The sequence below is a fragment of the Dromaius novaehollandiae genome, chromosome 3 (assembly GCF_036370855.1).
Source record: "Dromaius novaehollandiae isolate bDroNov1 chromosome 3, bDroNov1.hap1, whole genome shotgun sequence".
Classification (NCBI taxonomy): domain Eukaryota; kingdom Metazoa; phylum Chordata; class Aves; order Casuariiformes; family Dromaiidae; genus Dromaius; species Dromaius novaehollandiae.
In genome coordinates, this window is record NC_088100.1 from 61,296,053 (window position 1) to 61,320,045 (window position 23,993).

Consider the following 23,993-nt stretch of genomic DNA (forward strand, 5'->3'; position numbering starts at 1 on the left):
TATTTGCCTTTTTCAGTACGAAGAAACCATCTGTTTTCTCTCCTACACAAGTAATACTGACAAAGGACATATATAACTGCTGTAGCATTATCTAAAAGGAAAACAATATTTGCTTTCTCCGAGGAACATAAATAACATATTGAAAAGTGTATGAACATCCACAGCATATATGTAGTTGGATATAGCAGAAATTTATCTAGTTGTAGCAACAAAAATTCAGTTTTCTCTTAGTGGGAATTGAGGTTTGTATTGTCTTTTTTGTTAGCACTGTCACCACGCTGTGTTTCATGTCACAGGGAATGTTGGCTTTAGCAGAAAAGTAAGTGAGAGGGAAATATTTTGCCCAGCAGACCCTCTAAATCCTTCCTAGCTCAGCCACTTGCTATTCCAATTTATGTCCTTTAACTAAGTGACTTTCTCTCCTGACCTTGTCCACTTGGACATCCTGTTCAAACTGTGCCTGTTTTCAGCAGGAACAGCAGTGTTAGTTGCTCACTCAGGGAAAAGATTCACTGAACTGAGGGAATGCAGCCAAACCAGGGCCATGGTTATTGCATAAAACTCGCTCAGGGCAGTGTGCCTGCTAGTCTGCTTTTAACTCTCCTTCACACAGTGAAGAGCATATGACCACGTCATTCTGTTTTCTCTATTAGTTCTTCTTCCTCATTTTCATTAAAAATGTCCTCATTTCAGCCACTTACAGAATGGCACAAATAAGGGGTGGAAAAAAAGATGTGCCGTCTCTCTTAACTAGCATTTCCTATTGCACAGTGCATTCCAGCTTCTGGTTCTACTTTATGCAGATATTGGGGCTTCTATTCTACTACTACTAATATTCATGGCCTTCTTAATATCCCACCTCCCTCTTCACAGGCACATGACTGATTCATGCTTCTTTGACTTCCCTGCTGATTGCTTCTTTCCCACATCCTTTTCATCTTTTAATTACAAGGAATGGCTAAGCTAATCTTTTTCTATGTCATTCTACCTCTGTTGCTAGGATCTCTGCTTATCCTGCATACGCCTTACTGTGAGATCACAAGCTCCAAGATTTCCTTAGCTCAAAGGTGCCACAGAATGCACTTCCAGACTGGGAAATAAAATAGTCCCTGTCACAGATCTCTTTGCAGAGTCTCAAATATCGTTCCATTTTGCTCTTAGAAGACTGAACGATAGAAACAATGTGGCTTCATAGCACCTAGAAAATGTTAAACCCAGCAGTTTCTATTGGGTGCACTGAAATATATTACTGTGGACACTCATAAAACCAAGGCTTGATGTTGATGGGAATATTTCTAAGCATTCACAGAAAGAGGCCTTATGTACACACAACAGGCCATTGCTCACATGTGAGCTGAAAAGGACAGAAGACTCTTCAGTTAATTTTCAAATTTTTAACTTTCGTTTGCCTTAAATACTGCATGTGAGAGAAAAGCTGGTTTGCTTAGTATTTAGATCCCTTACAGTGACTTGCCTGGCACTGACTGACTTCCTGGGAAAAAAAAGAAAGAAACAGAAAGCAAAACTCAGTAACGGTCATGAAGAAGGTGCCCACAGAACGGCTTTCTCTCCTCCAGGGGTCCCATGGAGAGCACTGGCAGTGCAGGACAGGTGCTGCAATCTGACCTCAGTTTCATTATCAGTATTGATTATAAATGTAACAAACATCAAAGAAAAAAGGACATCTGAATGTTTGGAGTGTGACCGGAGCTCTGAAAATACTGACCTCAGGGGACAGAGAGAGGCTGGTTGCTTCAGTATTGGCTTTCCTATTTGGTACCTTCATCCTTGCTGCCTTAGTATGTGGGCTGTTGCTTCTCCTTCACTCGCTGGATGAAAATAGGACAACAGTCAGAGAAGAATAAGAGTGAAAATAAGAGAAATAAACGATAAAATCTCAGAATGGAGTAACTGAAAATTAGATGTTTCTGTGAAAATGCCTATTTTGAAATAGAGGAGGATGGGGATTCCTTTATAATTTTAGTTCCAGACTAAACTATTAAATAAAAGAATAGTTCAGCAGTTTTTTTACATTTCTTTCCCTAAGCGAAGGAGCACGGAAATCTTCACTGCTCTGGGTGTCTCGTGTCCTTCTCTTCTCCATTTCAGCCAATACATTTGCTTAACTCAATATACATTTTTCTATAAATGCCTAAGCAGGCCACAAACAGAGCTGGCCATAAAGTGCTGTGGCAGCCAGCTGAAAAGAGAGAAGCTTGTTGTGCCATGAGTGCCAGGAAAAAAGGAGGGAAAATTGCCAGAAGGGATCAGAAGTAATGGACACGTCTGCAGACTGGAGGGAACAATGTCCTTTTTTTTTCACCTAAAGGTAGGGTACATCCTTAAAGTCAGAAAACAGGTACTTGAGGAAAGAAGAAAGGAAAGAGAGCCGTTCTCCTGGCCTTTCTATCTCAGAAGCTCAGGGACAGACATCAATGACAGCTGCACGTACAGCTTGGAAACCAAGAAAGGGGCTTGAAAAGAAGTGTGCCCAATTGGCATATTCTTGCAAGTCATCAGGGTTTGGTTTGCCTTTTATATCAAAGACTGACATACATGAAATTACCTGTCACTCAGTCTGTCTGATGTTTCCTCAGCCTGCAAGGGCTGAAGCTCTGCGTGTGGCTTCAGTTCTGCACCCTACACCCCAGGTGCATGCTGCGGCTTCCCGATCAAGGCAGCGAGCCTGGGAAATCAGAGAAGCTACATCACATTATTGCAGAAGCTTGGCCTGAAAAAAATCAATGTCAGCAGACAATTTCAAACCTAGAGATAGCAGAAGTGCCTTGGGTCTAGGCTGCCCTAGATTATGAACCAGGTGGGAGGCTGGTGACAATAAACTGGACAGGTTGCTGAGCAAGCAAGAAAGCTGTCAGAGGAGTGACTTTCCAAATAAGAGGCACAAGCTGACCCAGAATAGAGCTAAAGGGACTCTGTCAAAGATAGTGGCCCAGTAGAGAAATGGAAATTACATACTTTGGGAAGCAGGGGATTGAGGGCCATTGGAAAGAGTCCTGGAAAGCAGCAGAAGCCAAATATCAATCTGCTGTAGCTGTTTTGACCATGTGGCCAATTGTCATAATTTAATTGTAAATCTTGCAATATTTGGAGCCTTCTCATGAGACTATTTTTCTCACTATTTGTGAGAATTTATATTTTCACAGCAGGAGAAAACAAACCCAAGATGACAACTCCATTCTTAAACACCTCCAGCCTTCAAAAACTCATGGAAGTGTGGCTTGAGTGTCTCCTGCATGCTCAGAAGACAGAATATAATGGAAAAAAATAAAATCCAACTAAAAATCATTTGTAAAATATTTCAAGGCTTTCTAAGGTAGTCTCTTGTGGTTTTTTTTTTTAGCCTTCACCTGGTTTTGAAGACCTTGGACTAGAAAGAATTGAGGCTAGCTACAAAAAACCCTCTGCTTGAGGAGGTTGGTTCCTTGTAGAAACAGGAAACTGCTTGTTGAGCTGTACACACTTGAAGAAAAAAATAGTCGTTATCTACTATGGAGAAAATTATAAGCATCCCAGCGTTGATGCTTTACTTTGAAGTGACAGATGACAGGATTTGGCTGCAAAGAAGACCTGTACTAAGAATGAGTTAATTCAGGGAGTGCCAGATCAAAACACAGAGCTGTTGAACAGAAGAAGGTGAAATCTGAGAATGTCCCCATTGCATAAGACTCCTCTTTCTTTGAATTATTGATCCCTTATTTATTGAACCTCTCTTTGAAATAAAATAGTGTGAAAAGTTGGCTTGCGAGCTAGGGAAAGAGAAGAGCATTCACCTCCCTGGTGTAGATCTGTCTGCACAATTGCAAAGATAAGCCGAAACATTTAAATATCTACAGACCTTTGGCCTTACGAGATTTACGAGTGGGATGGCTCAATATTTGAATTAACACTACCTGGTATGCAAGAACCCTCAGGAACCCTATAAACTAATATGGATATAGTATTTTGGGGGCTAAATTCTGCCTGAAATCAGACATGGGACCCTTAGAGGTGCTGTAACATTGGTACTTGCATTTTTCATGCACAGAGCAGATAGCCAGCCTGCAAAGAGGCCACAGCCTGAGAAACAAGGGGCTCTGCTCTGCTGCTGTCCTAGCTCAAAAGTCAAATGTCTGCTTCAGTTTGTGTTGGTGGTTGGAGGCTGATGTCAGTGGAGTAGAGATGTATTGGCTGCCATTTCTGCATGCACAGCTATGCAACCTGGCCCTCCTTTGCATTTGGCTCCTAAAAAACTGCTAGCTGAGCTGCTGAATATCATCCTTGTCCACGCAAAGTGCCATGCTGCCTTCGAATGGCAGCAGAGCCTTCAGGCCTCTGTGGGCCAGGAAAACACCACCACAATAAAAACACTTGTGGGACCCTGGGGCAGAGAGGGTTATGTACGTACTGTCTCTCGGGTGAGTGATGTTGGAATGGTTCTTACGTTAAGAGTGTAACTTATGGGATAAGTGAATTTGTATTTTGATTTTCCCTGCAAAATGAAGAATGAAAGAATGTGCTGTTTACAGAGGAATCTGCTCTCGTCGTTCGAAGGTTGTAACCGCAAATATATCCCAAAGGGAGCCACAGGATGAGGGCTGCCTTCCCACCTGGCAGAGCCCTGGCCCATGCAGCGTTTCAGGCTCCAGTGGCAAACCCCGCAGGGCAGGGTTTCACTGCGAGCAGGCTGTTAGCTGTGGCTGATTGAACTCCATCAGGCTGGTTGAAGTAAAAGTTCCAGGAAAGAGGGCAAAGCCTAATTTTTTTTTAATAAATGCAAATTTAAAGGTGAAGAGGGAGGATGCTGTAACTAACTAAAAGTGGTAGCTGCTCCATTTTAAATGTATGAAGGCCTTTGACAACTTATTGATGACTAAGAGCCTTCCCGAAGGAATAGAAAGAGAGTGTTAGGCTGTTGTTGTGCTGGCCTGCTTCGTAATATTAGAGAATTTCCCTTCCACATGTATCAATTATTGCCCCTTGTTTTAGACCAATGAGGAATTCTGGTGAGATCTTTTCAGCCTCAAGAGAAAAAACAGCTTCAGCCTGTCAGTCAAGGCAGAATTTTATTTAAAAGGTCGTGTTTGAGATCTGGGCAATGAACAGTCTGATTACCCAACCAATAGCCTATTGATCAGCAGTTCCCATGACGAAATGCCTTTCTGTCTTTTGGGAACAGAGCTATTGGGTTCCTTTCTCAAAAGCTCCCTCTCATTGCTGTTCTTCAGTGTTTGCTTTTGCTTCTGCATTGATGACCTTATAGCTTAGCTGGATGCATGTGCTGATCTGCTTTAGCTATCTAATTGCTGACCCTATTCGCTAATTCTGCTAACCATGATTAGGCAGCGTCTATAGCATCCTGACCACTAATCTCAAGCAATACACACCAAAGAAAAAGGAAAAAAAAGTGTTATTCCTCTCCTTTTCCACATTTTCTCAGACAAATGAGCATTTGCACCACTTCTGCAACCTCTCTGAATATGAGTTTTAATGGCTCAGACACAAACATTTATGCTGCTAAGATCAAGACTTGGGGCTATACTTCTGTTAATCTCAGCAGAGGCCAAAGATCTGTTCTTAGCCCCTTTGGCCCGTAGAAGGATTTTCGATGTTAAGTGTTACACCACCACTGCAACAGAATCTTTTCCATTCTATCAGCGTTTTTTATCAGAAGCCTTTCTATAGTGCTGAGCCTCTGGGAATATAGCTGGAAATCACAGCCATACCACTGGAGAAGAGCCGACGGATCTGATGTCACACAAGTGCAGGAATCAAAATTGCCTATATATAGGTGAAGTCAAATTTACATGGTTCAGTGTAATTTTTTTTAAGGCAGCAGCGAGAGCCAGGCATCTAAATACCTTCAAAAAATTGGATCTTGGTTGAATTTTGTTATTTAAACTATGCTCCAGAATTTGAGCATAAGCTTTGCATGAGCAGGTGGACACATTTCCTCTGTCTCTTTAGCCAGGATGCCTCTGTACAGTAAAGACTGTACTAACAACTCTCCTGCTCCTTGGCAAGAATTTCTTCCCTCTATATCTGACCTGTTCTACTGGCTGGAGCAACCACACAGGCCAGAGTCTGGTTTTATCTCTTTACAGTCACATCAGAGGTAACATGATCTTAATGTAGTTCTCATACCTCCAAGCAATACTGTGCATGAAGAGCAGAAAATCATTCCCCACCTTTGCTAGTTGCTACACAGTCTATTGTGCTGGAAAGACACATTTCTTTCCTGACCAGCTGCTTGGCATTTCCTATCGGCAAGAAGCTATTTTTGCTAGGGAAAGTTTGCCTTCGTTTCCCTTCTGCTCATATGAACTCTTTTATGTCTGACTATAAAAAAAGAAGGGTTAGAAGTCCTGGTTTTGGTGGTGTTTGCCAAGTGTTGTGTCGTTCTGTCTTGTAGGGCTACATATTTCTTCAGATGGTTAGTGAAGGCAAAATACAATACGGAAAGAGTGCATCATGAGAAACATCCCCCTTCTCTGCCCCAATATATCGCATGAGTTATTCCCTCTTAGGGCATCCGAGGAGCTCCTTTGTGTTCTGAGAATGTGTTTGGTTTTGTTCCATTCCTCCTCCTTGTGTTGGTGAGTAACACTACATAGTATTTAAATCGCGAGCAGTATAAGCTGCCAGTGGCCTCTCAGGCTACAAGATACAGAAATAATAATAAAGTGATATAGAACTGAGAGAGCTGCATTGGTGACTAAAATAAGGAACACTGGAACTTGCTGGCTTGCCAGTGGCGGCTTCCGATTGCTTCTGATATTAGTTCATTGTTGATAACATACTTATTAAGAAAAGAAAAGCGCCATGCTGCAGCAGAATTTTAAAGAAAGCTGGCAGGAGCATATAGTGCTAGATGGATTTTGCCACTCAAGCTACATGTGGGTAACAGTTGGCAGTGGGTAGTATGCAGCAATTGACTTTTACATAAATGAATGTTATACTAGAATGTTGATTGGTAAGAACTCTGCTTCCATAAAGCAGTAGGAACTGTTTCTTGCTGTTTTGGGCAAAAAGGTTTTGTATAATTAGAGCTGTAATTAGAAATGCCAGTCCTAATGATCTGTTGCCTACTTCAGTTTGAGGACTATGGAAAAATATTCACTTCTGACAGAAGTGTGCACCCACTAATTACTTGTGAGAAGATTTGGATGGAAAACAGAGCCTCAATCTTCTAGTGAAAGGAAAACCAATTAAATGAAAAAGTGAGCCATTATGTTATTCATTTCTCTGGATAATCTGTGCCATTATTGTGATATCACTGTTACCACTCAAACAACATTCCCTCATTAGTAGTATCTGTTCTCATTTTTATTTATTCTTGTGTCCCTGAATTAGCTCTGCCATTATAAGAATGCTGAATTGTAGGAATAAATTATACTATAATGAAAATAAGACTTGGACCCCAACTGATTAATAATACTGTCCAGCTTTTCACAAATGATCCATAGAGGTTAGGAAAGACAGATTTTAGGATTATTTTCCTTGACAAGTTTGTCATTTCCTCTTGAATCAATAGGTTTTGCTGACAACCATATAAGCTGGCTGGCATGCACTGTCATCAAAAACTATCACAACTTACTAGTTACCCAAAGAAGGAAACTGAAGCCTTTTCCTTTTCCTTCCATGCAAACATACATGCCTGCATCAGCTATACTTGAAAATAAGAACTAACTTGAAAGTGAGGTTACGTTGCCTAATGTCTTTACATTTAATAAAAAGAAACACAACTCTACAGCATATCTACAGCATACAGCATATCTAAAAACCTAACAAATTTCTGGAGGAGCCTGTTTCTTCCAACTGGTAAAAAAAGGAAACCTCTTTAAGGATTATTCCCCTTAATTTAGGTGGTGCAGGAATTTAGAACTTCTTTGATGTCAAAGGACGCATGATTGTCTTACTGCTGAGGATAGCACTGTGGCAACAGTTCTGTCCGCCCAACACAATTTCATCACCTTGGCTTTATCCATCTATAAGTGTAGCAACATAGTTTATAAGTCACAACATGGCATTTTTTACTAGAATTAGAATTACAGTGACCGACACTGCTGCACTGCCTGGGGAAGCAGACTTCATCAGCTACACTGTTGCATCTTCCATTGCTACCACTGGTTACAGCTTTATTGAAAAAAGCACCAATTTAAGCTAAATGTATATGGTAACTGATTATTATGACATAACCTTCAGCAAATATACTAAATTCAAGAATAAAATAAATGGTGATAATTTTCATTAATTTGACAAATTCTCTGACTCCTTTCCCTAAACAATAGCATTCTGATGTCTTAAAAATTAATCCTGGAAGGTAAATCTTGAATATTCACAAGAAATTATGCTCAATCCTCTCTGTTTTCCAAAAGGCGAGGGTGAGGGAGATGGATACAATTTCATATTGTGCCTCAGGCCAAATGAAGCTTTAAACTTGCTCATGGTAAAACATGATCTGTTCATCTATAGGAGCACTTCAGAGACTGAAATCATTACTTCCTTAGCTTTGTATTATTAGAGAGTGCTGGCATTTCTGTCAAGGGAGTTGCCTGAAGAGCTAGGTCCCCCGTTAGGCACATCCTACTGTGAATACTGCATAAAAGGTGAAGTAGGCAGTTGAATTCACTGGGCTGTCCGCAGTTTAATTTTTTTTTGCTTCATCAAACGGACATTCATTGTAACATAACGTTGGTCTTTGCTGAGAATAGTGAACAATGAACATTTGTGGAGAAAAGAAATCAGAATGGAAGACTGATATCTGAGCTGTCTTATTGCACATGCAGAGTATTTAATGATTTTATTTTTATTCTTAGCATGATTGCTTATTTATGGGTTAATTTTCCATTTATTACTTTTTCAGAACAATTCCACTTATGGAGCTCAAAAACCATATTCATTTTTCTTCACAGTTCTTGGATGATAAAAATACAATAGGAAAAGCAAAATTCATATTAATTTTCTGTCACTAAGAACATATGCCATATGCATAGGCCAAAGCATAGCTCTTCTTCCTCCTCCCACCAAGAACTCCATATGAGTACAAACACTACAGGCTTCATGATACTGTTTAGGTGATATTCCATTTTCTATTCCTAAATTTTCAACTTTCATCTTCAAAATCTGCTTCCTGCCATGGGGTATATATTAACTGTTTCATAAAATATGAATTTATATGGTAAGATATCGAGTTAGAAAAGAAATACTGGCCCTCCTCTACAGAAGCTTTTCTGTCTCCCAGTGCTGTATTGAGCAGATATTCACCTGCTTAGCCACTGCTAATACAGAAGGAGGCTAGTCCCAATTCAGTTCTGTTTGCACCTGTGTGTTTAGTCCCAAAAGGACTAAAAAACCCTTCAATCTGTTTTTCTTCAGCTGTTTTTTCCTTTAATTTTCTGGTTGTTACACAATGTTTGAGACATTTGATTTTTCACCTAAGCTGGTGTTCTTAACAGAGCTCATGATAGTTTGCAAATTTCTGTGTAATTTGAATGGTTAACTTTGAAATTTCATAATGATGTTTTTATTTTCTGACTGGATGACAGAAACCTTCTAAACAGGAGAGCCACAAAAAGCAAGTAGTGAATTATCTTATTCATACACAAGAGTTTTGCTGCATGTGGAGACACTGGCATTTTATGAAGGACAGTAGTTCCCAAACCTTTATGCCTTCATGCAGCCAAAACCTAATTTTTACAAATATTTGCATGATATCTGCGCATTACCCGGCAGATCAGATTTCAAACACCTATACCAGATGGTACACTTATGAAGCAGTCCTAGTTACTGCTATTCAGATGCTGCTGTAAAGTGCAGCACGCCCCACAAACTGCAGAAAGGCAAGTTGGCTGCCACTGTGGCCAGCAGAGAGAGGAAAGTGTGACTGGATGCAAAGGCTGAACTGCCCTGGTATCTTCTGTAAGGCTGCTCTCTCTCAGAGAAAATGCTGCCAGGTCCCCATGGGGAAGTTTGGCCAAGTTTGTGATCTGGTAGACAGCTCCGAAGACCCTTTCATCTGATACATTTCACAAGTAGTGAATTCCTTGTGAAAAGATGAAGCAGCTTAGCCAACATCTCCTTGACCGTAGCACATTCCCGAAGTAAATTGGGAAAAAGCTGTCCCACGTGAGTGATACGCACAAAGTGGTCATACCCTCTGGATGACTGATTAAAAAATAGTTGTGACACCAGAACCATCTTTTTTTCTGTAACTACCTCTAAGCTGGACAGAGTTGCTGCTCTTTTAAGGAACAAGAGCTAATTTCAGTCTCATCATTATTCATGTAATGCTCTCTTTCATTTTATATGAGGAAGGATATCCTCTTAAATGAGTATTGAATCTCTGTGAGTATTTTACTGAACACATGCATAAAATATGGTAGGCAGAGCAGAGACTAACCCAAATTCCTAGTTCTTATTATTGTGTGGCATCCTCTTATAGCATCTTGATAATGATATTTTTAACTTTTGCTTTGATTTATGGCTGACTAAGGATCTTAATTAACTTTGGCTTGATCATATCTACATGTCTGACTCACCTACCATATCTAAATTTAAAGTAGCTACAACTGGCCTGAAGTACTGATGTTGAGAATATGTTGATGTAAACCTCTGGCATTTCTTGGATATGTTAACTTAAGGCATGAAATATTGGTAGTGCAAAATTCAGTGAATTGTGAATATGAGCCTGACTTGTCTTTCCAAATTAAGAGTACCGAAAGGTTTAATTTGTAATATGTATGGTGACAGGTAGCATGCCAGAAAATCAGGTTAATCGTTAGGAATAGGTCGGCAATCTCAGGTTAGGTGCCTGCCTGTGTGGCTATTGTTTTTTTCTTCTTTGGAAAGCTCCTCCTCCAAGGAGCAGAACAAATTAAATCAAGCTTCTTTTGATAAAAAGTCTGTTTTAATGGGAAAGAAACAAAACCAAACATTTTATTCCCAAATATTTAATGTTATAAAATAATCTTCCTGATGAATATTTCATAGGTGTGAACAACAATCTCCATAATATGTTTCAGAGAGAATTAGAGAAGTGTAAATTATGTACTTAGAAACTCCATAGTGTTATCTGTTCCTGGTAGGAGATTTACGGCTCTGATCATAATGATTAATTTCAGTCCTTTGCAATACAATAGTCTCAGAACTCTGACGGTAATTATTGGCTTTTCAAATCACATAAAGATTTCGGCAAGCAATATTTTTGTCAATATATTCACCAACTATTTTCCCTATGTCTCAGAAATTGTAAATGATTTTGGATTTTCTGTAACACAATCAGGTTGATGTAAATATTTTCAAAGATGCTTACTGAATGCTACTTCACTTATTTTAGCATTAAAATAATCAGAAATGCTTGACACAATGGAAAGACCTTTTGTGCTAAATGTTCAATATCTGATGCTATGGCTTATTTATTCAGGATCTCATTAAGAACCTGAAAAGTTTATTCTGGATGAAAATTTCTCATTTTCATTTTCCGTTTGATTATTTCTATAGAATTATGATAAAAGCATTCTCAGATTTTCACAAGAATATTTTTATAGATATGCTTTTCGGTTTCATTTTTGAATGAGTGGGAACCTTTTTGATGTAGATCTCACTGAATATATCCCTTTTTAATTCTGTGCTATGAAACGGCTATGATAAGGTTTCTACATTGTTGTATTCAGGTGTATAGTGGAATAGAGTCATACTTTTAACAGTCACTAGCATAATGTAAATGAACCAGACCTCCTAACACCATAGTTCTGGGATTCTTGTATGTGTTTTTATTTCAGGTTAATACAGGTTGATTAGATTAATTAACCTGTTAGTATAGGTCCTCTCAGTCTTTCTTTCAGTCAGCAAATATTTGCCTGATGCCTCCTGAATATCCTTACGTCTTGAGCTCAGGTAACATTTTGGAAGACAGTACTGTTTAAAATGGAGAAGCAAACTCCTCAACACCAATTAAAACTGCCAAGGAACTTGTCCAGTTAATCTAAACCATCAGCAACAGAGTTCAGATAAAAATTTCCACTTTGCCTAGAAATGCTGTCCTCTAGAGGGCCCAGACTCTGCCTCCTAGCTTGTCCTCCCAACTCCTGTATGTTGTTCATCTATTTTTTCCCATCCTGTTTGACATCTGGATTAATTTCTAATCGTATTTGTCACTAAGGCCCCATTCCTGCAAAAAATCTTCATAGCGAGCCCCCTGAGCTGCCCTTGTTCTTGTCTCAGGTCATATGAAATGCTGCAGAAAGATTTAGATATGGATGCTGAGACAGGCCCTTTAAAGGGGGGGGGGGGGGGGGAGGGGAGAGAGAAAAAAAAAGAAGATGAGGTAGGGTGGTTGTAGCTTCTTCAGGATAAGGACGTCTTTGTAGAAAAGAAAAAGAAGAATATGACTGTGAGGTGCTTTTATACATACATACCTCACCATTATAATAAAGGTGTCTGTGAGAGTTTACGGCTTCCCAGTGAAGTGAGGTCACATTATCTGTGTGATTCAAAAGGGGCTGACTTTATAAACGCTGTCCACTTCTCTCCTGGCAAAATACAAAGGGAAGCAAAGCATGGCATCTACACAGAGGAATGACATGCGCTGAAGCAGGAAAATGAAATGCTCTCTCACTACCTTGCTGCTTTCCCTTCTCCTCTACCCATCGCATTTTCAGTAATTCGTCCAGGCTTTTTGTCAATTTTTTTTAAGCACTGAATCAGCGATCACAAGACTTTTTCCCCACTGATACATTAACGACTGCTTTTGTGGCTTCCCAGGAGTGTTCGGCTGCTTCCCCCTGCTCTTTCCCCCCAGCCCTGCTGCCCCAGGAGCAGGCGGTGCAGGTCACCTGCTGCTCTGGGTCAGGTTAGTCGAGACCCGACGAGCCTCGGGGGCTGCCCCGTGGATGGGGCGCGACAGATACCCCGAGGAGGGGGGCCTGCGCTGGGGCACCTGTGGCAGTGGGACCCATTCCGGGGGCAGGATGGCCTGGTTTCCCCCGGCTGTGTGAGGAGGGCAGCCGGGGTCCGGGAGCTCATGCCGACCTCCAGACACGCTTTCCTGAGCCGGAGCAATTCTCCAGAGCAGCTGGAGAGCAGAAAGTAATTAAACTAGGGGGAACGCTATATGTGAGTCAAGCCTCCAGTTGAGATTATCCATCTTTTTCAGTAAGTATTTCTAAAAGTCACGGGAAAAAAGGGCTGGCAAGGAGTTTACGCATTTTCAAAAAGAGAGCTTAGTGAGTAAAAAAACAATGCTTTTTTTTTTGCCTGACAGAGCCCAAAAGGGCTTAAACAGCTTGGTTACAAAAGGGCAGGTTTAGCATAGGCAACCTTTCCCTCCTGAACAGAGAATAGGATTTATTAATTAGTAATTATTCCTGTAAAGGACAGATTCATACTGACAGCAGTAATGAAAAATTCATGACAGCAACTTAGCATTTCTAATCAGCTGGATTACTATATGGAGACTGCCAAACTTCGGCGACTAGCCAGCGCTAAGAACACAAACAAATATCATCGTTCCCATAGTAACTAGGATCACCTTGGAGATGATTAATACCAGTCTGGCTTACAATGGGTGTTCCAAAGATATCAGTCTCTGCTGATTTAATTATGACCCAGTATAATGTAGCTGAGCATCTCAGAGGAAAAATAACTCTATATTTCACAAGTTCTTCCTCCTACCCCTTGATGGTGGTCCAAAAGGGATTTTCTTTTATTGTATTGCTTGCTGCTGAGAGAAAACAGAAAACCATATAACTCACATCCCAGAGTCACACATGCCACACAGAAACATAAATAGAAATACTGAGGGCCATTTACGAACTTCTTCCTTTCTTTTTCCTTTTTTTTTTTTAATCTTGAGAAAGCATATATTGCACATATCTGTGGTACTCAGAGCAAAACTAACTGTTGACACTTTTCATACTTAATCAGAATACATCAACTAGTGCTAGGAAAAATTTTACAATCCAATCCAAAAATGGATTTTTATGAATGGAAACCTATTCCAAGTTTTTACCCGAAGTAAAATGTTGTTAATTTCACAAAAGTTTTTCTGTGGAAAAATCAAGTTGACATACATTTTAAATCTGTGGCAAACACTACCACCAGAAAACTTGGGTAGTCTATGAATAAAACACTCTTTGTACCTCAACCTCATTCTAACACTTGTGAAGTCATTTAATGAAACATGAAACTTTCAGTTTCACCATGAATAAGAACTGAATATCAAATCTTACACATTGATGTGTATTCTAAAACATTTAGAAATTATCTGAAAGTGCTATAGATGTACAAAGAACTTCTGTTATCACTGAACTAGCATAAAATTCAATTTTCCTCCAATTTGTTCCTAATGATCAATTTTTCATGTACCTTCCCCATACATAAAAAGTTTTAAATTTAACAGTGACTTGTAAGAAAGGTATGTTTACCAATATGAGCTCTTACTGTATCAAACATTCTTATTGATGCCAATAGTCAATTTGGTTTGAGATGCTATAAAATTTTCTTCAGTGCTGAGTAAAATAATAAGTAGTTTTCAGTGGCTTTGTGCAAAATATTCCTGATGCATTTTGTTCTTTTCTAATGTTAAAAATGTTTCAATACCAACCTTTTTTCAGAAAACTGAAGAGAATGAAAGTATTTCTCCCCATTCATGAACTACAGTTAGAGAACATTTCCCCATTAAGAACCAGAAGTGTATCAGACTTGATTTTCCTCCATGTCTGGATATGGCCTTAAATGTGTCAATTAACCTGTGAAAAAAGAATAGAAACACTTTGAAATAGCTGAATGTCTATGTTCAGTTACTTTCAGCTTTTATTCTTTAGGAGTGAAACAACTAAATAAACCAGATTGTGGGAAACTGGCAGTTCCATAAAGTAATAATACCAAAGAGAGGAGCATGGAAAGGTATTAGAAGATTCAGCTTACTATACCAATAGGTCTGCAATGGCCTTACAGAAAAAAAGAGAAATTGTAGAGAAAGAATAACAACATCAAATTTGAAAATGCCTTTAAAAGATAAATAAATCTAGCATTAAAGAAAAAAATAAGAAAGGTAAAGGTATGAAAAGATATGCAATGAGAAAGGTTAAGAAAAGCTGAAAAAAATAGTTTTAAAGATATGTCAAGTCTTAAGAGGAAGACAAAACATTTGCCAGCTATTCAACAGTAAAAGAAAGACATTAACAGATGAAGGAAAGAAGTCTGAAGTAATTAATGTCTTTTTTGCTTCAGTTTTCACTAGAAGGATCTGCCACCAACAGCCAACTTATATAAATAATAGGAGAGTAGAAAGAGTAGAAGTTCAGGCTAGATTTGAGAGGAAAAGCTTAGAAGGTGCTCCGGTTAGTCACTTCAAGATATTTTCAAATTGTTTAGGCAGTTCTCAGATGAGTTGCACTTGTCTGAAAACTAGGCAAGACTATTTCAGGACAGAGAGTGGTTATCTGAAAAACTGTGGATGAGGGGTAAACTTGTGAAAGGATGGAAAAGTCTAGATATAGCTGTCTTTAAAAATGACAGAAAGGGGTCCAGAGGATTGCAGACTGGTCAGTTAAACTTCTCTCTTGAAAATTCTGGAATAAATAATAAAAGTGTTGGTGAAAATTAGAAGATAACTAGGAAATAGATTTTTTCGAGAACAAATCATGTCAGACTTATCTAACCTCCTTCTAAGACAAGATAATGTGTGTTGTGAGTGGGAGAAAATTAGTAGATGTCTTGTATGTTTTGACATTTTTCATTACACATTCATACAATCCATCTAAGATAATTTGTTCTCACTGAAACTACTCGAAAGCTGTATGAAAAACTGGGTGCAAGGCCATACTAAGTATTGATGGTTCAAGAGAATCATAGACCAACTAAAATGAATCCAGCAATGAGGACAATCATCGGGAAAGACTGAAGGGGTTAAGGTATTGTGAGTGAGAGTAGCATTAGAGGGCAAAACAGAAGTGTGAAAAACAAGTTACTCTACTGCTCTGGTATGTAAAACATTGTTGGATAAGAGAAGAACTGCTTGTGCTCAGCGCTAGGTAGAAGAATCAAGGCTGAAGTAGAATAATTATGTCTAGTAATTGGATGAGGTCCACTAAGGCCAGCCACTATGAACTAGATAATGAGAGAGGAGTTTGAGGAGCAAGGCTACTTGTACCAAGGTAACCATATCACCAATACCATATGAGGCCAAGATGGCCTAGGTTATGGTATCAAAAATATGAAATTTGAGTATGATGTAGCAAAACTGGGACCAATGAAGAAAAAGTAATTAGGAGCACGTTGTTTATTTGAGCGGAGTTTGGGCAGAGAAAAGGAGGTGCGCAGGTGGCAAAAAGGTGGGCCTGAGCTCAGAAAAAATGGAGAATAAAGTATGAAATCAGTAGCAGAACAACAGAGGACACCTACTTGATGGTAGGAGCACAGACACTTACAAATGATCGGAAAGCCGACCGGTGAATGCCAACTTCACTGGGATGCCAGAGGGGAACCTCTGGGACTACCTGCTGGACTCTCCATTGAGTTTATGTCCATAGACTTGATGTTGGGGAAATAATCCTGCACCTTAATAGTTGTAATTCAATTGTGGCTATATATGTGATTCATCAGATTTAAGACCAATAATTAACAGCTTAATTGTTGTACATAATAGTCTGCATAGTCATATAATTATGAATTAATATCAGTGGTATGTTTTTAGCTAGCTTCATTATTGATTAGTTTGCTGCTTTGCCAATTTCCTTGTAGTGTGTTCATTAATTAATAAACATCTTAATCAGCTGGCAGTTACATCTCAAGTCTCCAATCTATAAGGGAAATGTCAAACCTTGGCAGTAATAGGCATCATTTTACATGAGAAGAAACGACTAACAAGTGACGCAGCTATTACTGTCAAATACTTAAAAATCAGCCACAAAGGCAGCAGAACGATCTACTGCTAATGTCTGCTGTGGATGGAGTAAAAAGTAACAGGTATAAATAGAAGCAAGGAGGATTTCTATTACAGTTAAGAGAAAAAGATTGGCTAGCAATTGGAACAGATATGGTCATGAATAGCTGTCCAAAGACAGCATTTCTCCAGCTTTTTGAAAGTGTAAGTTCCTTTTGGCTCATTTGCAGCCATGTGACCCCTTGCACTGAAATCATATTCACTCCTCCTCAGGAAGGACTCCTCTATGCCAGTGTTTAGTGGTAGTTACCAGCTCTCTGCTTCCCACGAACATTTGCAGCCAGTGGTCACAGACCATTCTCACTTCCATGCCTTGGTGGAGAAGAGCTGCTGCTGACTGCCCTGTGGACTTCTCTTACCCTTTCCATGAATGTCTCACTTTCCTGTCCTCCCTACCTCTGTGCCCAAGGGGTCACTGCAGGAGAGACACTGGCCTGAAGAGTTGTAATGGAGGTTTTCTGTAAATGGAGGTTTTAAGAAAAGGATACTCAACATCTGTCAGGAGTGATATAGTTGTACCTGTTTGTACCATGGGGCAGGGAGATAGATCCCAACATTTCTGAAAATCCCTTCCACCTTTATTTTTCTGTATTTCCACGTGAACAAGATGAACTTGAGGATATCATTCTTCATTGAACTGGAAAGTTCACCGATGAATAAGTAAACACTTATCTCAGTAAAGGCTGTAGGTCCCTGATTTGTATCTTTCTTCTGCCCATCAATTTTTAAATTTAATTCTATCCAAATGCTGGATTCTCTGAGGGAGAATGAGACTGGTTTATTCCTGTATTGAAAGCGTTCTAACTTCCTAAATTCAGTTCCTATCATTAGTTCCCCTGCTCCTGCTAAAATTTCAAACTAATAAACTGTTTTTGAGCAAGAATGAGGACCAGATTCTTTCAACAGAAAAGAATATATACGCTGAAAATTTTGGTAGATGTCTACATGCTGCTATGAAGTATACCAGACTACATAAATCTTTTTCACTAACACAGCCATTGATCTAATTTTGTGATTTGGCATGGGAGGAGGGGGTTGTAGATCACATCTGATGGTCTCTGTTCACTGGTCTCGCTTCATTTATTTCAGATGACTTGCTCTGATTTAAGCTAACATGATGAGCCAGCTGTGTGCTCCATATCTGGAGCTATATTTAAACTTGTTTTTGCTAATTTAAGATTTCTAACCATGCCTTGAGGCTTGCAATTTATCCTTGAAGTGTTTAATATATTCCTAGCTATGCAATAAATGGATAGGATGCTATAACAAACTCATGATCCCACTGCAGTGATTTGTTGTCGGTGTAGAGTCAGAAAAGAAGAACACTAGTTTACTCTTACTTCTTTTAGCTTCCACTGGGACAAATCACAAACATTCTAGCTTTATAAAGACATGAACATTTGTTCCTTGAACTAAATACAGAGGAAGTAAAGCTCCTCGCAAAATCATGCTTTTACCATTTCATACTCCAGCACAGAAACCCTTCAGAAATTCTCATTCCCCCTTTTTTACAACAGAAAGAACACTTCCTTCTCTTCTCCCTCCGTGTTTTGAAAATCATGTCATTTATCTGTATAACAGTGTTTCTAAATGTTTACCTTGAGGAGATATAGAGAACACAAAGCAGTACTCAAGAGTGTTCTTACAAATACCTTTTTGAGCTGAAAGTCAGAAATGTAATTCCAAAACTATATCTGGCTAGAAAACATAATACTTTCTGACACCTGAGTTCTAAACTCATCACAAGCCCCCTTCAGTACCTGTCCACGCCCAACTGCTGGATGAATTGTTGTTATCAGTCACATATCTGTGAATGCTTAACTTTGCTGACAAGAATAGCTCCATCGGCTTCAGCGGGCCCACCCGTGGCAGTAAAATTAAGCACATGCATAAACATTTCTAAGCTTGCCACAAATCATGCTCTGCTCAATAGTGCTTAAGCAGCAAACATTTGCTTGGTTAAGAGTCTAATGATGACATGACACACTTTATCAAACTAATAAATTGCAAAATCTTGCTCATAGCTTGCATGTGCAAAGTTGGAACACAAGCAATGATTCTTTTCAACAGAGCCGACAATGGAGCTGGCAATCAAACTGGAAACACAAAGCATTTCATACTTTTATCAACTGGATCAAAACTAGAGGTCTCCTAATCAACAAAAATTCCCATTATGCCCCCCCGCCACTTGCCTCATCCAGAGATCCATTTTTGAAAAGTGGCTGTATATACACAGTGCCAATTCTTGAAAGAGCTGAGTTAGTATGTCCTTTAATGTACTACTACAGAAATGTTTTCTCTATTTTCTCCCTGCTCCAACTGACGAGACTGGTTCCTTGTCTTCTATAGCAACTATTTTCGTGAATACCTGTGCTTAGTGTCAGAAATACCACTATGCTGTGTCAGAAATACCACAGAAAAATTCAGTAGTCTGTTCACATGTTCCTGACAGCTCCCTTGCTGAGTAATGGGATGATACTGTACTGATCATAATTCAAATTATATGACAAACGGATACGTACTGTATTAAAAATAAATCAAGGCCTCTTCTTATCTTTTTTTGGATTTGTTGAATGCCATACGCTATTTTAATAAATAGAAGGAAAACTTCTTAAACAAATACACACACAGGCCAATATAAAAATGCCTCCCAATGTCTGATAAACTCTTTCCATGTAAGTATGATTTACCAACTGAATTTTGAATGATTCCTCTCTATCCCAACAATACTATCAGCTAATGCTTTGAATGCTCCAAAGAGCAGTGCCCAGCTGCTTTCAAGGGGCTTAGATAGATGCTGTGATCCACTCATGAGAAGCCTCACTGACTTAAATGAAGATAAGCTGTACTGAGGCAGATGCCAATGATCAAACTGTGGCTTCTATGGGAGGACCTTTTATCGACAGATCACTTACTTGGAGGCAGAAACAATTTGTTCACATTTTCTTTTCTCAATGAAAACCATTTCCCCATAGTATTTTGTATTCTTTTGTGTCCTGATACTGCCTACAGCAAAGCCTGTTTATTCACTGATAGAGCTGATAAGGACTAGTGGTAATCAGTAGAACATGTTTAAATGTGTGGATTTTACTATCTGAAATTTAAACATCTTATTCTAGAATATGTTTTATCCATGGATTCAAAGTTCTGTATTTAAAATGTAAACTTAACTAAGCTTCACAAAACCACAGACCAAAGTGTTACCATGCCCATAAGCCCTACTCACATACTACCTAATAATAAGGCTATATGTGAAGGATTAAAGACCTGTTCTGCAGAAGAAATTGTTGCACATGGCTCCAGGCATATCTAGTGGGATCGCACCATGAATCAATGCCACAGCAGGGAACAGAACTCACTACTCCTCTCTTCTAGCCTCCTAATTTGCCCACATTCAACTGCCATTCTAGGACAGCAAATAGAAGTAGAAGGCTAGGTATCTTAGAGATACAGTCCTACATAAATACAGTCTAGTTTCAGGCCAGGATTTTGATTATGTGCTCCTTCTTGTGGAGACACACATTGGTAATAAACTTTTGGCTTTGCTTCTTAAATAGCTGGTAACTGGTAATACCCACCCAGTATTAGAAGTGCCCTAGATCATCATATGGACTGACAAATCAAAACACAAGTGTAAGCCTGTTTCGAAGGGGGAAAATGAAGAATGATGGTTGTTTTTTCCACTCATAGAGCTGTCAAGGTACATATTGCCTTAAGCTGTCAGGGAAATTCCTTTCCTTCTGTTTTTACACAGTTCACCTGCATAAATCTCAGTGATTATAAATCTGTGCAGGGAGGTATGCATTTCAAACTGCACTGTTACTTTTATCATACATGAAACTGTACAGAAACTTTTCTGCTGATAATCAGAAGCCCCATTACAGGAGGGCTAATAAGATTTCTGAAATGTTAAAGTTATTTGCATTATTCATACAGAACAAATGGAAGCACCGAAACTCTCAGCTCACTGTGGAAGCTTTGCAGGCTCCAACAGATAGTGTGGTTATTTTTACTCAGCAGTCGCAGGATTAGGTGTGTCAAATGAAATCAGTATATTCTCACAAAATTGTGACATTGAAGGTATAAGAAAGGGGCACCACAGCAGGTTTCTCAACAAAGACTGCTTGAGTAGTTAGATCCCTGTACCCTGCACTTGGTTAACCAGATCAGCAGTGGCAGTTTTGCATGTATTTGTCTCCTTCTCCACCAATCTCCTGCTCTTCATTGACCTTAATGGTCCTTAGAGAGGAAAGCGTTCTGAATTTCTCTGCTGGAAGAAATGATTGATGGCCATGAAAACTGACAGTGCTCAGTACTTCACAGATGACATTTAGAAACTTTAAGAATTCGATCCCTTAAGAATGGTAGAAGAAAAATACCTGGTGAGAATTGAGTTGGGCTTATAGTTAAAACCTTTTCTGGGTGAAAGATGCTTGCAATACCTTTACTTTTGGGACTACCAGTTGCTTAAGCAAGTTTGGTAATCTTGGTCCCAGTTTGTATTCTCCATGTAGCCCCACTGCAGAATTGCAATGAGTATAATATAAACCTCATCACGATTCACCCCTGTTTAGCTGCTGTTTGTATTTGCTGGGCCTTGACTGAAGGATGATTACTCAAAGAGTAGTTGAGGATACCAGATTTTTGCTAGAAGGAAGATGCCAGAACTTGTCCTCCTATTTCCTGGAAGAAGTAATGCTTTTCCCATGACAAAACATGCTAACTTCTCCTGAGAGTAACCCAGTTAATCCATCACTCTGTAAGATAGTCTGTTCTGCTTCCAAACTATGTAACGTACTTCCAGAATACAGCAAGGGGAACATAATCCAGATGGTCTCTAATTCCTTCTCACTGCTTGCCAGAGCAGCAAAAATGATGGTGTCTTGTGATAAGGTCAGGCAGGCAAAGGTGACAGCCTCAGCTGCTTGGGTACAAACTGGCATCACATTGAATGTACAGAATATGCAGCCCCGGTCCTGGGCGTCAGGTATTGCCACGTGGAGGCCCCAGCAATGCTCCCAGCTCTTACTCACCCAGCTCCACCACCACTGCCTGGCAGGAGGCTACTCAGCTGCGCCGTGTCAGTGCTGGTCTTGCTCACAGGTGGCCAGACCCATGGGAGGGGGGAGAAGAGGCAGCAGGACTTGCTGGTTTGCTGGTGTCTGTGTTTTAATAAGCTATCTGTTACTTATTTATTTAGTTATTCATTCATTCATTTATTTTATTTTTTTATTATTATTCTATTGTGTTATTAATTAAAATCAATTATTTATTTAATAATTAAAAGGCTGAAGTCTCTCATTCCTAGTTCAGCCAAACCCATCTGTGTTATTACCGAGCAGAGCAAAAATGAAGTAATGCCTTCAAGACATGGTTTATTAATAGTGCCGTGCTTTATAGTGAAATGCTGGCTGACAGTGTTTGCTCTTTTACTACTATCTTTGAGTCATTTCTTTTACATCCTCCTCTCTTCTGCCTCCACTTCTCTTGCTCCACGGGAACTTGTGGATTTCCTCAAACAGAAAATTGACAGAATACTTGTCCTTCCCTTTGCCTAATCTTGTTGCCTTCCCTTACTACAACCCTCTTCTCTCACTTTCCTGACATACACAGAGATTTCTTGGCTGCTTTCCTTTGCTTGACTCTTCTTCACTTGCACAAATCATTTTCATCTCCCCCTTACTACTTGTTTTTATTTCTTTTGACGCTTTTTCCTCGCTAGTCAAACTTACCTTAAACTCTCCGGTGAGTCCAATTCCCCTCCAGTGCCTCCTGCCCTTCTCCCATGCATGGATCGGCTTTTTGGCTGTCCTGTCCACGGCGACTCCTGGTCCTCAGACCTCTCCATCTGGCTCCTGCGTCTTGAATTCTACTGAGGCTGCTCTCAATAAAGGTTACAAAAATGTTCTCCTTAAACAAAGCTGAAAACTGCAATTCTCTTTCAGTACTGTGAAGGTAGCTCCTGCATGTTGTCACCTTTCCCTCCATGTTTAAACTGGCCCGTAATACCAACCGTATTGTTATCAGTGTTGCCTGTCCTGCTTGAGAAGCAAAGTTCCCTAAAGTCACCATTAAGCCCTTCCTACAACTCTTCTTTGCTACGATGCCTGCAAAACAACGTTGGTTAGATTGCTGGTGTACTGAAATCACTATCTTCTTTGGTAACTAGTATTTTCTCATTGTTTCTGTATACTCCTCCATCACAATCTACCTGAAACCTGGTGTCTCGGCTGTCTGGGGCAAGAATTTTTATGCATTCACAAAGCATATACCACAATGGACATTCTTTAGTCCTTCACAAGGGCTATTGAGCACTACAGAAACACAGTATGCAATTAGAATAACTGGAGCAGTAATTCATGTTAGTTTTTTGTTTAATACAACTTGAGAAGGCAGATTTCATTCCTGATATTTTGTCCTATGGCTGCTTTCTTTGAACTCCTCCAAATTAAACCAAACCCAAAGTACAAACAAGAAACCCTTCAGGTTGCTTGCTCATTAGTGCAGAATCAGTTCCTTTTGAAATTTTGACATTGAGAATTTGAAGTAACTAAACACAACCCCCAAAAGGTCTAATGTGATTTCTGAAACACTACTAGCACTTGTATTGGTCACACAATAGAACAAACAGTGCTTAAGGCCTTAGTTCATTATGAAAGCCTACGAAACAGAAATATATATTCCTCCCATGTTGATTAATTAGTTTGTTTGTCAAATTTTGTAATGCTTGACTAGAAACATACAGAGCGTTTTCTCATTTATGCTTGTGTCTTGTTAACATTTGCCCAGCGCTAGTCAACGTAGTGTAAATTTATTTTTTTACTTTTTCTAGAACTTTAGCCAATTTGAGGCCATTATTTGAATTCATTTACTTTTTCAGTCGAGAGAGCAGTCACAGTACACAAATGGAAGAGAATCAGGAACTGTTTCTAAATAGTTCATGAGGCTTTGAAGTCTGCTGCTTCCTGAGAACCCAGGTCCGAAGGGGATCCAAGAGGGTGACAGATGCCTACACCTTTCCTATCCAATCTCTAGCTCAGCTTCTTGC

At 39.5% G+C, this 23,993-nt stretch overlaps 1 long non-coding RNA gene across 2 annotated transcripts in view; it reads right to left on the reverse strand.

The window, feature by feature from the left end:
- Positions 1 to 1,691: 1,691 nt before the first annotated feature.
- LOC112995999 (uncharacterized) overlaps positions 1,692 to 23,993 on the reverse strand; it is a 39,265-nt gene continuing 16,963 nt past the window's right edge. Inside the window, exons 1-5 of one of the 2 annotated variants that reach the window (XR_003262318.2) lie at positions 21,979 to 22,103; positions 14,603 to 14,747; positions 12,417 to 13,720; positions 2,567 to 2,686; positions 1,692 to 1,829 (exon numbers count right to left, since the gene is read on the reverse strand). This is a non-coding gene — a long non-coding RNA (uncharacterized LOC112995999). Of the gene's footprint in view, positions 1,830 to 2,566; positions 2,687 to 12,416; positions 13,721 to 14,602; positions 14,748 to 21,978; positions 22,104 to 23,993 lie in introns of those variants that run through there. The other variant, XR_010388368.1, reaches the window with a different exon arrangement.